Below are 12,876 nucleotides of genomic sequence, written 5' to 3'. Positions count from 1 at the left end.
GTGGTCAGACCTGCCTGTCACGTGGCGTCTAATCTTGTATTTTCTGCCAGTCACTGGATTAGTGAAAGTGTTTCCTTTAAGCATGTAGCTGCAGCATACAGCCCTTAATATACACTTAATGTACGCGTTCCCACATTCAAGATGGCGGCTGACTTGTCCGGGTGGATCTCGCAAGAGTTGTGGCGATACCCGAGTTATTGACGGCGCTTAGTGACGTGGAGATCATGGCGGTGCTGGTCATGTATTTGTTTACAATTTGTTGTCACTTGTCCTCACTGTTACACTTGGAGATATTGTACCCTGTGATTACATTATACATATGTTTTTTGTATTCCTGATGTCACATCCTGTGGGGGATATAAACCCACCTTGTATCAGTACACACTATGCTTGAAAATGGCTACATTGAGATAGTTGAAACGTTGTATTTTCCACTGGTGAAATAAAAACACTTGTTCACTACGGAGTGCTGCTTCCCTGTCTTGGATCTCCTGATACTTGTTGTATTACTTCCTCTTTTGCCATTGTTGTGTTATCTGACTCATGATTCTGTACCTCGGTGCCCTCTTGGTTTTTATCCGGTTATCCTGACTACGCTTGTGCCCTTCTGTCTCTTGTTGTTTGTTTGTCATCTTTTCTGTGCACATGCTCAGAGTTGTGAACGTGACCAGTTTCCTCCTGTCAGGGGCGGACTGGGAATTTAAAATGGCCCTGGAAAAAACTATAAAAGTGGCCCCATTTTATGGGCGGAGTCAAAACAAGTAGGTGTCGTCAGATAATGTGGGTGGGGTTATAACAGACAAATTGTTGGTAGATGGCCTTAATGCAAAACAAGAACATCTTTTGCTAGTAAGTGAATCTAATGTGCAAAGAATGTGACCTGTCGATCAGTAAATGATGCAAACACACAACCCGATCAGCCTTATATAACTTTCCCCTGTGCCATACATGTACAATTCGGAGAAAGAGTAGATTGATACTGCCTCCTATGTACAGGAATATAACTGCCATAATAAAGCCACCTATGTACAGGAATATAACTACTATAATACTGCCCCCTATGTACAAGAATATAACTACTACAATACTGCTCCCTATGTACAGGAATATAACTACTATAATACTGCCCCCTATGTACAGGAATATAACTACTATAATACTGCTCCCTATGTACAGGAATATAACTACTATAATACGGCCCCCTATGTACAAGAATATAACTACTACAATACTGCTCCCTATGTACAGGAATATAACTACTATAATACTGCCTCCTATGTACAGGAATATAACTACTATAATACTGCCTCCTATGTACAGGGATATAACTACTATAATACTGCCCCCTATGTACAGGAATATAACTACTATAATACTGCTCCTATGTACAGGAATATAACTACTATAATACTGCCCCCTATGTACAGGAATATAACTACTATAATACTGCTCCCTATGTACAGGAATATAACTACTATAATACGGCCCCCTATGTACAAGAATATAACTACTACAATACTGCTCCCTATGTACAGGAATATAACTACTATAATACTGCCCTCTATGTACAAGAATATAACTACTATAATACTGCCCCCTATGTACAAGAATATAACTACTATAATACTGCCCCCTATGTACAGGAATATAACTACTATAATACTGCCCCCTATGTACAGGAATATAACTACTATAATACTGCCCCCTATGTACAGGAATATAACTACTATAATACTGCCCCCTATGTACTGGAATATAACTACTATAATACTGCCCCCTATGTACAGGAATATAACTACTATAATACTGCCCCCTATGTACAAGAATATAACTACTATAATACTGCCCCTATGTACAAGAATATAACTACTATAATACTGCTCCCTATGTACAGGAATATAACTACTATAATACTGCCCTCTATGTACAAGAATATAACTACTATAATACTGCCCCCTATGTACAAGAATATAACTACTATAATACTGCCCCCTATGTACAAGATTATAACTACTATAATACTGCCCCCTATGTACAAGAATATAACTACTATAATACTGGCCCCTATGTACAGGAATATAACTACTATAATACTGCCCCCTATGTACAGGGATATAACTACTATAATACTGCCCCCTATGTACAGGAATATAACTACTATAATACTGCCCCCTATGTACAGGAATATAACTACTATAATACTGCCCCCTATGTACAGGAATATAACTACTATAATACTGCCCCTATGTACAGGAATATAACTACTATAATACTGCCCCCTATGTACAGGGATATAACTACTATAATACTGCCCTCTATGTACAGGAATATAACTACTATAATACTGCCCCCTATGTACAGGAATATAACTACTATAATACTGCCCCCTATGTACAGGAATATAACTACTATAATACTGCCTCCTATGTACAGGAATATAACTACTATAATACTGCCCCCTATGCACAGGGATATAACTACTATAATACTGTCCTCTATGTACAGGAATATAACTACTATAATACTGCCCCCTATGGACAAGATTATAACTACTATAATACTGCCCCCTATTTACAGGGATATAACTACTATAATACTGCCCCCTATGTACAGGGATATAACTACTATAATACTGCCCCCTATGTACAAGAATATAACTACTATAATACTGCCCCCTATGTACAAGAATATAACTACTATAATACTGCCCCCTATTTACAGGGATATAACTACTATAATACTGCCCCCTATGTACAGGGATATAACTACTATAATACTGCCCTCTATGTACAGGAATATAACTACTATAATACTGCCCCCTATGTACAGGAATATAACTACTATAATACTGCCCCCTATGTACAGGAATATAACTACTATAATACTGCCCCCTATGTACAGGAATATAACTACTATAATACTGCCTCCTATGTACAGGAATATAACTACTATAATACTGCCCCCTATGTACAGGAATATAACTACTATAATACTGCCTCCTATGTACAGGAATATAACTACTATAATACTGCCCCCTATGCACAGGGATATAACTACTATAATACTGTCCTCTATGTACAGGAATATAACTACTATAATACTGCCCCCTATGTACAAGATTATAACTACTATAATACTGCCCCCTATTTACAGGGATATAACTACTATAATACTGCCCCCTATGTACAAGAATATAACTACTATAATACTGCCCCCTATGTACAGGAATATAACTACTATAATACTGCCCCCTATGTACAGGGATATAACTACTATAATACTGCCCCCTATGTACAAGAATATAACTACTATAATACTGCCCCCTATGTACAAGAATATAACTACTATAATACTGCCCCCTATGTACAGGGATATAACTACTATAATACTGCCCCCTATGTACAAGAATATAACTACTATAATACTGCCCCCTATGTACAAGAATATAACTACTATAATACTGCCCCCTATGTACAGGAATATAACTACTATAATACTGCCCCCTATGCACAGGGATATAACTACTATAATACTGTCCTCTATGTACAGGAATATAACTACTATAATACTGCCCCCTATGTACAAGATTATAACTACTATAATACTGCCCCCTATGTACAAGAATATAACTACTATAATACTGCCCCCTATGTACAAGAATATAACTACTATAATACTGCCCCTATGTACAGGAATATAACTACTATAATACTGCCCCCTATGTACAGGAATATAACTACTATAATACTGCCCCCTATGTACAGGAATATAACTACTATAATACTGCCTCCTATGTACAAGAATATAACTACTATTATACTGCCCCCTATGTACAGGAATATAACTACTATAATACTGCCCCCTATGTACAAGAATATAACTACTATAATACTGCCCCCTATGTACAAGAATATAACTACTATAATACTGCCCTCTATGTACAAGAATATAACTACTATAATACTGCCCCCTATGTACAAGAATATAACTACTATAATACTGCCCCCTATGTACAAGAATATAACTACTATAATACTGCCCCCTATGTACAGGAATATAACTACTATAATACTGCCCCTTATGTACAGGAATATAACTACTATAATACTGCCCCCTATGTACAGGAATATAACTACTATAATACCGCTCCCTATGTACAGGAATATAACTACTATAATACTGCCCCCTATGTACAAGAATATAACTACTATAATACTGTCCCCTATGTACAGGAATATAACTACTATAATACTGCCCCCTATGTACAGGAATATAACTACTATAATACTGCCCCCTATGTACAGGAATATAACTACTATAATACTGCCCCCTATGTACAGGAATATAACTACTATAATACTGCCCCCTATGTACAGGAATATAACTACTATAATACTGCCCCCTATGTACAATAATATAACTACTATAATACTGCCCCCTATGTACAGGAATATAACTACTATAATACCGCCCCCTATGTACAGGAATATAACTACTATAATACTGCCCCCTATGTACAGGAATATAACTACTATAATACTGCCCCCTATGTACAGGAATATAACTACTATAATACTGCCCCCTATGTACAGGAATATAACTACTTTAATAAGACATATATACACAGAATCAAACACAGAAAAAAATCAGTATTTATCATATACAGCTACAGAAAACACATGAGATCCTCACCTATTGCATCCAGTGACATCAGGTGATGTATCCTCGGATTGTTCTCGTTCCTCATCTTCTCCATTAGTTCCACCATCTCCTTGTCTCTTCCTCCAGGTACACAGCTTTCCTGCAGAGTTTACCACACAGACGTCTTATGTTCTGCACTTTCCCATTGTCCCTTCTTCTGCGACCACCAATACTGTGCCCTAAATACTGTAATAGAGCCCCCTGAAATATTAGTACCACACAAATAGTGCCCCATAATGTAACACACTGTAATGGTAAGGATAATTTATTTCTTCTTTCTCTCCTTTAAACCCCTTAACCGCCCCACCACGCCACCCCAGTATGGATAGAGCTCCTACTATGACCCAGTCATAAAATTAATGCCCCCAGCCTGCCTCAGAAAAAGAATCAATGCCCCCAGCCTACCCCAGACATAGAATTAATGGCCCCAGCCATAGAATTAATGGTCCCAGCCTACCCCAGACATAGAATTAATGGCCCCAGCCATAGAATTAATGCCCCCAGCCTACCCCAGACATAGAATGAATGGCCCCAGCCTACCCCAGACATAGAATTAATGGCCCCAGCCTACCCCAGACATAGAATGAATGGCCCCAGCCTACCCCAGAAATAGAATTTATGCCCCCAGCCTAAACCAAACATAGAATTAATGGCCCTAGCCTACCCCAGAAATAGAATTCATGGCCCCAGCTTACCCCGGACATAGAATTTATGCCCCCAGCCTACTCCAGAAATAGAATTATGCCCCCAGCCTACCCCAGACATAGAATTAATGGCCCCAGCCTACTCCAGAAATAGAATTATGACCCTAGCCTACCCCAAACATAGAATTAATGGTCCCAGCCTGCCCCAGACATTGAATAATGTGCCCAGCCCGCCCCAGAAATAGAATTAATGGCCCCAGCCTACCCCGGACATAGATTTTATGCCCCCAGCCTACCCCAGACATAGAATTTATGCCCCCAGTCTACCCCAGACATTGAATAATGTGCCCAGCCCGCCCCAGACATATAATTAATGCCCCATGCTTGCCCGACATAGAATAATGTGCCCAGCCCGCCCCAGAAATATAATTAATGCCCCCTGTCTGCCCCAGACATATAATTAATACCCCCTGCAAGCCCCAGACATGGGATAATGCCCAGCCGCCGACATGTGATTAATGCCCCCTGCCAGCCCCAGATATAGAATAATGTCCCCCCCTGCCCCAGACATATAATTAATGCCCCTGCCTGCCCCAGACATAGAATAATGCACCCCCCACCCCAGACATATAATTGATGCCCCCTGCCAGCCCCATATATAGAATAATGTTCTCCCTGCCCCAGACATATAATTGATGCCCCCTGCCAGCCCCAGACATAGAATAATGCCCCCCCCCGCCCCAGACATATAATTAATGCCCCTGCCTGCCCCAGATATCAATAATGCCCCCCCAGACATATAATTAATGTCCCTGCCTGCCCCAGATATCAGTAATGCCCCCTGCCAGCCCCAGATATCAGTAATGCCCCCTGCCTGCCCCAGATATCAGTAATGCCCCCTGCCTGCCCCAGATATCAGTAATGCCCCCTGCCAGCCACAGATATCAATAATGCCCCCTGCCAGCCCAATATATCAATAATGCTCCCTACCCATACATAGAATTTATGCCGTCTGCCAGCTCCACATAGATAGAATAATGCCCCCCATTCTATCATTCAAAAAAAAAACAAAAAAAACATAATACTCACCTCTGGCGCAGGTTCCATCCTGTCTTCCCTCGGTCTTCGCCGGTAGCTTGGTGTAGAGGCGCGGGATAGTGACGTCACTGCTCCGCGCCTCCACACCAAGCCGCGGAGCTGCAGGGAGGGCCGGACAGCTGACATGTGGTGAGTGTCAGCCTCCTCCAGGCTACACAGGTCGCGCAATGACGTCAATTGCGCGACCTGTGTAGCTGCGGGTATACACAGACGCAGAAGCAGCGGTGCTGCGCTGCGTCTGTGTAGCGATTAATAGTACCTGCATCGTACGATCGTACGATGCAGGTACTATAGGTCAAATCAAAAGTTGAAAGGGGGGAGTACGGACAGGCCCCAGACTGGCCCAGGACCGACCGGCCCACCGGGAAAATTCCCGGTGGGTACAATGGCCAGTCCGCCCCTGCCTCCTGTGAATTTTTCAGTGCCAGGCAAAGGTTGTTGGTAAATTTGTGGCCAGGCAGGAGGTCAGGACAGGCGGCAGAGAATCAAAGTCATAATGGATAATCAGAATAACTTCAGGAACAAACACAGGAAAACTTTCCCGGCGGAATAAAGCACAAACATCCGACAGGGGACACAGAAAGGGGCCGGGAATTTAACAGGGCAGGCGGCCAGACAGCGACTTGGGTGACGGAGAGCAGGGTCCGCCACTGGAATGAAGGAAGGGAAGAGCTGCCACAGGGCTCCAGGTGTACGGGGAGGTACACACTTGTGCCTGTGACCTAGAACATGGATCAGCCTCAGGAGCAGGAGGAGGTACTTGCCGTGAGAAGCGATACAGGATGACAGGTTTTAGCAGGGAGATGTGGAAGAATTTACGGATGCGCATGGTGGGTGGAAGACAAAGCTTGTAAGCCACAGGATTAATTCGCTTCAGTACCTTGAATAGACCCATGAAATGAGTACCAAGCTTGTAGCTGGGAATCTTCAGCTGGACATACCTGGAGGACAGCCACATTTTATCACTCAGAGAGAAGATCGGAGGGGGCCTGTGTTTTTTGTCGGCTTGTGTCTTAGTTCGAACAGTTGCAAAGGAACAGTTGCAAAGGAACAGTTGCAAAGGAACGCCAGAACCGGAAAACAAACTGGACCCCGATACAAACTGGTCCGATACAATATGTAGAGGGAGTCTATGAAGCCGGAAGATGTGGAGGAAGAACAGGCTGGCAAGACTAGGGGATGTCGGCAGACCAGGCAGACGAATGAAGTGGGACATCTTAGAAAACCGGTCTGTGACCACCCAGATGCCAGTATTTTCGGAAGATGGTGGAAGATCCTTAACAAAGTCTGCGGCTATGTGAGTACACGGGCAACTGGGTATCGGCAAAGGCAGAAGCAGACCTGCTGGCTTAAGAAGTTATGACATTGTCACTAAGGTATAATTCTTACCTGTTCCTCCTCCGGGAGTAACAGACATGATGAATGGCGGAGGCTGATGTGTGATTTCACCCAACTCTCGCACCGCTCCAGCTGACAACCCTGATGTTCTGATGTACGTGATGTTCTGATACAAAAAAAAAAAAAGAAGAAAAAGAAAAAGTTATGAATTGTTACGGGTTCAGGAAGTGCAGGAACTCACAAAATCTTGTACATCATCCTTGACCAGATCTGGCCACCAGTAGAAACAAGATATGAGAGCGACAGATCTCTGCGCCCGGGGTGCCTAGCCACACAAGAGCAATGTCCCCAGATAGTATCTTCTTCTGAAGAGCTAGTTGCACATAGGTCTTGCCAGGAGGAAGCTGCTGTAGATCCACAGGAGAAGCAACAATCAGGTGTTTTCCAGCAGAACAATATGACAAGGAGCTGCTTCTTCTCCAATGACATCTGAGGCACGAGAGAGGGCATCGGCCTTGACATTCTTCTCTGCTGGACAGAAATGTACCAGGAAGTTAAAGCGGGAGAAGAAGAGGGACCAACGAGTCTGTCGTGGATTGAGCTGCTGAGCAGTCTGGAGATATAGGAGATTTTTGTGATCAGTGTAGATACTGACTGGATGACGAGTTCCTTCCAGAAGATAACGCTACTCTTCCAAAGCAAGCTTTATGGCAAAAAGCTCCCAATCACCTATGGAGTAATTCCTCTCTGCAGCTGAAAAGGTTTTAGAGAAAAAGATGCACATAAGAGTTTGACCCCAAGGCCCTTTCTGGGTGAGAACGGTTCCAGCACCAACCGAGGAGGTGTCAATCTCTAACAGCGACGGTTTCTCAGTGTCAGGCTGGGTGAGAATGGGAGCATAGGCAAAGGCAGACTTCAGCTTGGAGAAAGTTTCTTCAGCTGCCGGAGACCACAGCTTAGAATTGGCGTTCTTCTTGTGGATTAGATTATATGCCCCCTGTAAGTCCAATTTGGTGAAAACCTTGGCACCTCTTAGACGGTCAAAGAGTTACGTAATCAGTGGTAGTGGGTAGCGGTTCTTCACTGTAGCTTTATTAAGACCGCGATAATCAATACATGGGTGGAGAGAGCCGTTTTGTGTAGATTCTCCTTCACATAAGCTGACATAGCCGCGGTTTCAGGCACAGACAGAGGATACACCTGACCCCGTGGCAGAGACGTGCCCAGCATCAGATCTATAGGGTAGTCATAGGGCCAGTGTGGCAGCAGAGTCACCACTTGCTTTTCTGAGAAGACATCTACAAAGTCCATGTATAGAACGGGAAGACCCACCAGAGGCTTGGTGGACTCCGGGAAAGCCATGGTGGATACAGGATGAGGCGCTGTCAGGGTTTGGGGTCACTGAACCCCTTGGACCACCGTGGGAGATGGTACTAGCCAACACCTGGGACCGGAATCTTAGTGGCACCTGTTCTTCACCAGAGCCCACAGCAAAGCGGGATGGTCTTGCTGCGGCAGGGTGCCACCAGGTCGATCCACGGGTGCGACTAGCCCACTGTGGCAGCCAAGGTCGAGGTACAGGCTCGTAGTCAGGAACAGGCTGGTTGTTAGGGCAGGCGGCAAAGATGAAAGGTCACAGTACAGGTCCAAGGTCAGCAACAGGAGATCAAGGCAGAACGCGGCAGGAACAAACGCAGGGAACAGGAACACGCTAGGAAGTTTTCTCTTATCGCAACAAAAGCTCAAAGATCCGGCGGGGAATGATGGGAGCTGCCAGTCTTTATAGAAACCAGAAGTGGCCAGCACCAATCAGCGGTGCATTGGCCCTTTAAATCTCCTAGTGCCAACAATACGACAGTTGAGCACAGGAGCATGGCGTTGCAACCACGGGGGACCCAGTATGGACAGAAGATGTGGACCGGGGTAGCACATAGTCAACGACAGTTTCTCTTTGTGCAATGCCTCAATTTGCCGACACAGGGGCTTGGTGCAGTACTGGACCGGATCACAGAGGATCTTCCCACTGACGAATGAAATGACCAGCGGCTTCTCTAGACACACCACAGCCACCATGCTGGGAGACTATGGCAGCATCCACAAAGTTTCCTGCAGAGCCGGAATCCAAGAAGGATGAAGCTTGAAACTGGCCACTTGTTTCAGAGCTGAGTAGAACTGGGATATTTAGGCGTGAAGAAGCTTTGACACTTCTCCCAAGAACCCTAGGTGCACTCCGTCCCGAACGCTGTGGACGGAGTGGACAAGTCCCGAGGAAGTGCTCCGGGCTGGAACAATAGAGGCAAAGGTTTTCCTGGCGATGTCTGGAGCGTTCTTGGGGAGACAGAAGTGCTTTATCCACCTGAATGGCCTCCTCTGGAGCAGACAAAGAGGACGTCTGTGGTGGCAAGCAGTTCCTCCAAGCGATCTGAGAAGCGGATGTCAATCCAAGTGGCAAGGGAGATGAGACCACTCAGAGAGGACGGCAGGTATCGTGCAGACAGGGCGTCTTTATTCTGTCCTTTTTTAAAGGTGGCGACCAAGGCCGCTTCATTACAGGGTAGCTCAGTAGCTAGGGTGCGGAGCTGAACCCAAGGGTGCAGAGCTAGTCCCCAACAGACAAGACCCCTTGGTGCATCTTCAGCAGTGTGGTTTCAGCAGATGAAGCCTGAGCTGGTTTATCGAAGACAGACTGGAATTCGTTGAGGAATGCGGTGAGATTAACCGTGACAGGATCGTTCCTGTCCCAGAGGGGGTAGCCCACGCCAGGGCTTTCTCGGAAAGAAGGCTGATCACGAAAGCCACCATATCCCATTCTGTGGTGAACTGTGAAAGCATCAGTTTTATATGCAAGGATCACCGGCTAATGAAGGGACGCAGCCTGGGTTTAGCAGTAGACAATGCAGACAATGCAATGGGAGGTACCGCAGGTACTGGACGCTGGTGCAGGGTAGCCATCAATTGCTGCAGGATGGTGGTGAGATGTCTTATTTGCTGGCCTTGCACGGAAATCTGCTGGGACTGCCAGGCCACGATGGTGGGGAGATCAGCCATTTAAGGTAGCGGAACCTCGGTGGGATCCATGGCTGTGTCTTACTGTCAGGATTTTGTGGTAATGGACCCACTGTACCACCTCAAGTAATAAGTCGACACCTGGGAGCGGATATTAATGGTGGTCCCAAAGCTTTCCTAGCTTGGTGTTATCAACACCAAAGATCTAATCAATGTCGGGGCTGGGTGTCAGTCCCCCACTGATCAACTATTGATGGTCTGAAAGAGAGCATTTCAATAATCCTATGGTGGGCTCCGGCCACAACAAAGGCCCTTAAAAGGTCCAACAGAGGAAAAACCCAACTGGTGACACTGTAGTTGATCATAAGGTACAACTATCTATTTTTATTGGATGATTTATGAATAACCTATAATTCCATAAAGCTAATTTTTCCTTTGTTGACTAATACCAACAAAAACAGGGATTCTGAATCTTTCTGCCTGGTGGACCATAGACATATCAATTTTCATAGTCTATATTTATGTTCAGTCCCTACAAAAATGACTCATAGGGTTTTATTGAATTTGTATATAAGGACCTCTCTCACCACCTACACTACTCCGTGACATTATACTGCACTTTCTCCCTGTCTGCTTGTCTCCTACTCACTGAGGTAGGACATATGCTGCATCACATACATATACTGCATCCTTATCTCTATATGCAACGTGTAACATCCCCCACACGCCGATACTAACACTGCCGGGGAAATACTGATTGTTATCTGCCTTCTAAGTAAAACCACTTCCTCCGCTGTACAATACAGTGCAAAATCATTATTCAAGAGGTGGAAAGTATGAATGTCACAAGGTTACAGCTTAATGATTGTTAAAGGGACAAATAAGGAAAATTTGTGTTGCCAAAGTCAAAGACAGAAAGGATTGTTTAAAATTAAAATAAATCACATCAATTCATATGTATAAATCCTATATTCTAATCCAGAGCTGCACTCACTATTCTGCTGCTGGTGCAGTCACTGTGTACATACATGACATTACTTATCCTGTACTGATCCTGAGTTACATCCTGTATTATACCCCAGAGCTGCACTCACTATTCTGCTGCTGGTGCAGTCACTGTGTACATACATGACATTACTTATCCTGTACTGATCCTGAGTTACATCCTGTATTATACCCCAGAGCTGCACTCACTATTCTGCTGCTGGTGCAGTCACTGTGTACATGCATGACATTACTTATCCTGTACTGATCCTGAGTTACATCCAGTATTATACCCCAGAGCTGCACTCACTATTCTGCTGGTGCAGTCACTGTGTACATACATGACATTACTTATCCTGTACTGATCCTGAGTTACATCCTGTATTATACTCCAGAGCTGCACTCACTATTCTGCTGCTGGTGCAGTCACTGTGTACATACATGACATTACTTATCCTGTACTGATCCTGAGTTACATCCTGTATTATACCCCAGAGCTGCACTCACTATTCTGCTGCTGGTGCAGTCACTGTGTACATACATGACATTACTTATCCTGTACTGATCCTGAGTTACATCCTGTATTATACTCCAGAGCTGCACTCACTATTCTGCTGCTGGTGCAGTCACTGTGTACATACATGACATTACTTATCCTGTACTGATCCTGAGTTACATCCTGTATTATACCCCAGAGCTGCACTCACTATTCTGCTGCTGGTGCAGTCACTGTGTACATGCATGACATTACTTATCCTGTACTGATCCTGAGTTACATCCAGTATTATACCCCAGAGCTGCACTCACTATTCTGCTGGTGCAGTCACTGTGTACATACATGACATTACTTATCCTGTACTGATCCTGAGTTACATCCTGTATTATACTCCAGAGCTGCACTCACTATTCTGCTGCTGGTGCAGTCACTGTGTACATACATGACATTACTTATCCTGTACTGATCCTGAGTTACATCCTGTATTATACCCCAGAGCTGCACTCACTATTCTGCTGCTGGTGCAGTCACTGTGTACATACATGACATTACTTATCCTGTACTGATCCTGAGTTACATCCTGTATTATACTCCAGAGCTGCACTCACT

The 12,876-nt window shown here is 44.3% G+C and overlaps 1 pseudogene; it reads left to right on the top strand.

Moving 5' to 3' along the window:
* Window positions 1-7,808: 7,808 nt before the first annotated feature.
* On the top strand, window positions 7,809-7,927 carry LOC140101491 (U8 small nucleolar RNA; annotated as a pseudogene).
* Window positions 7,928-12,876: the final 4,949 nt, after the last annotated feature.

The sequence above is a fragment of the Engystomops pustulosus genome, chromosome 9 (assembly GCF_040894005.1).
Source record: "Engystomops pustulosus chromosome 9, aEngPut4.maternal, whole genome shotgun sequence".
NCBI lineage: Eukaryota > Metazoa > Chordata > Amphibia > Anura > Leptodactylidae > Engystomops > Engystomops pustulosus.
Note: the sequence above shows the minus strand (reverse complement) of the source record. Positions and strands in the feature narration are given on the sequence as shown.